Below are 2,833 nucleotides of genomic sequence, written 5' to 3' on the forward strand. Positions count from 1 at the left end.
ACTAGAAAATAGCTATACACTTTAAGTCTTAGACATTTAAAGCTCAAGCAAAGGGAAAGGATTCATTTCAAACAGAATCCAAAAAAAGCATTCATTAAATGTAAACATTTTTATATTCTGCTTCTTTATACAAAGATAAGTTAAAAGTTCTGGAGACGTTATTCAATGATGATTGTGGTTGAAATTTCTGAATTGAAAGAGTTCCATTTTCTATCTGTTGGCCAAACTTATAGATATGGCCATTTGATAACTAAGGCCCTCAAATTATAAGATTTTTCACAAATTTTAAAACGGTGTCTTAACAAAAATATCACATAAGAAAACTGAACTTAGGCACAATTCTCCTATTCTTAGACTTTGTTAAACTCTGATAAACATAATAACTAAATTGGCTGGGAACTGAAGACTTGCTGCCTTTAATTTTACTTTAATGCAAAGGCAAGGATGTCATCCATTCAGGCATCTTAATTATTACTTGGAGTGAGGGAGGGTGTGCTAGCAGATGATCAAATTAGTGTTCTTTGTGTGTCTGGGTAACATCTCTCTATCACCCATTGCAGAAGCAGTTTTTAGGAAACCTGTAACTGATCAAACCATTTCAGATAGTTGGAGGATAGGCCATGCATCGACAACCATGTATGAACTAGGAAACCCTCCTGATTATCAGGGGACAGGCTTCAATGAAAAAGCATGGTAGTCCCATGAGTCATATTGCCCAGCAGATTACCTAAAACGATTGCCACTTTTGACTGTATACCACATATGGATGAAATCAATTAAAGAGATTTGAACAGAAAAAGTTATCAAGTTAAAAACTACAAAGTGAAAATTGAACTATTTGGGAGCTATGATCCACAGAAACAACTCATTATTGAAGATCACTATTAGGCCAACAACTCTGACTTTGAGACCATCAATGAGCAATGTGTGCAGCGCTGCAGAACATTTCTGGAGAAGGTTCACTGACCAGGTCCAGTCCTGTGAGGCCCAGGCTTATCCCCACAGGCCCCTTTTCTCGGCTCAGTGTCACAGGTCCCTAGCTCAAGGTCATAGCCCTTTCTTCAGTTGACTCACTGTTTCTTACTTAAAAAAAATACTTATAGATAAAAATCAGTTGTATTTGGCAGAATAATAAATAAGCATTTTTGATTAGACAGTTTATGGGGTGAAGATGAATCAGAAAGCATGGCCTCCACTGTCCTTTTGGACGATGTGTGATGTTTGCCCGTCTGCTCAGTGCCAGGCAGCGGCTTGATGAGTAAGTGCATAAGCAAGCGTGTTGCTTGTAATCTGTTCATGGAACAAGCTGGTGACCCTGGAGCCACAGCAGCCTTCCCTCCCCTCCATCTCCAGTGGAGTGTAGCTTCTCCTCCCTGGGGCCAGCACCCCCAAGACAGGACCCCATGTGGAGAGCTACATGAAGACAGCTCTTGACTCTCCCTTCAACCCTGTTCACAGTTGGTGACCCAAAATCCTGGAAGGACTCTGAGTCACAGATCAATCTGAGCGACAGTCGTTCAGAAGCAGAGAGAGTTGAGAGGAACAGCTTCCAGGACTTAGTATCATGAGGATCCCTGGTGGCAGACGCTGAGTCATAAACCCACTTGGACCTGAAGGATGAGCAGGCAAGTTTCCTCCCCCCAACCCCCACCCCCGGGGTAGCAGAGGCAGAAACGCTGGGGAGGTCATAGCAAGAAGACTGGGCAAATGTGTCTGGCTTCCTGTGGAATTGTTCCATGGGATTCTTATCCTGAAGATTTGAAAGGTTAAGTGAATTGAGAATTTGATAACTATGTTCATAAAAATTAAAGAATTGAGAAAAAATGTTTAACTGAAACTAGAACATAGAAAGTAAAGCACTTCAAAAATTATACCTTAACATCCTAACCATTCAGTACTTGTTTCATACTTCAAAGTGATATCTTACTCTTTTCTGTTCCTTTATGCTCATAAACTAATTTCTAGCTTGTTTTCTTTCATATATATGTCTTAAATATAGATTCTCAGACAAATTCTAGGATTTTTTAAGTTGGCTTTGTCTTTACAGCTATTTTTCCAGACCAGGGGTCATGTGAATAGAGAGACTCATTACTGAATCCACTTGTCTTTTAAAAATTAGATTCAGTCAGATTCGTTCAAAATATGTCTACCTTTAAAAATTTGGAGTTTCTTGGAAGTCTTAAGGTCCCTTTTTTAGTTTAATGTTTCCATTACAAAGTCACACAGGAAATACAGATACAAGCTTATTTGAAATATTCACTACCAAATCAAGCTGTATCTTAAGAAATATGTTGCCAATATATAGTGATACTCTCTTTAAAGAATACTGATTTAATTGTCCCTTATAAGAATTTATAGCCTTCTCATTTTATTTACTTATGCCTTTTACATTCTGTGACATTCTGCCAGTATTTCAATCTCTTCATAGATTTGGGAATCACGAAATCTCAATAGTGAACTTTTTCAAAATAGAAGACTTCATTATAACAATGGCAACAAAAAAAAACATTCTTACTTTTCATAGAGGACTTTATTCTACTTTTAGTCTGGTGGTTAATAAACATTTGTCCTTAACAAGCATTCTAACTATACCAGAGTATATCCAGTGAACACATTCTTGAAATTTCAGCTGCCAGTGCTTATTAAAAAACATTTGAGAAAAATATTTTTAGTCTTTAGAAGCAAATATTACCATTGTAGCACTCATGTCATGTCTTAGTCCTTAATACTATTCCTACTTAAAGAAATAGTTGATTCCAAGACTGGGGCAGGGATGGTACAGATGATAGTACAGGTGACGTGTGTGGTGATAGAGAGCAAGAAGCTGTCAAAT

General features: G+C 37.8%; 1 pseudogene; it reads left to right on the plus strand.

The window, feature by feature from the left end:
- The first annotated feature begins 480 nt into the window (after positions 1 to 480).
- Positions 481 to 966, plus strand: LOC112587298 (annotated as a pseudogene).
- The last annotated feature ends 1,867 nt before the right edge of the window (positions 967 to 2,833 follow it).

Source organism: Bubalus bubalis, chromosome 10 (assembly GCF_019923935.1).
Source record: "Bubalus bubalis isolate 160015118507 breed Murrah chromosome 10, NDDB_SH_1, whole genome shotgun sequence".
Classification (NCBI taxonomy): domain Eukaryota; kingdom Metazoa; phylum Chordata; class Mammalia; order Artiodactyla; family Bovidae; genus Bubalus; species Bubalus bubalis.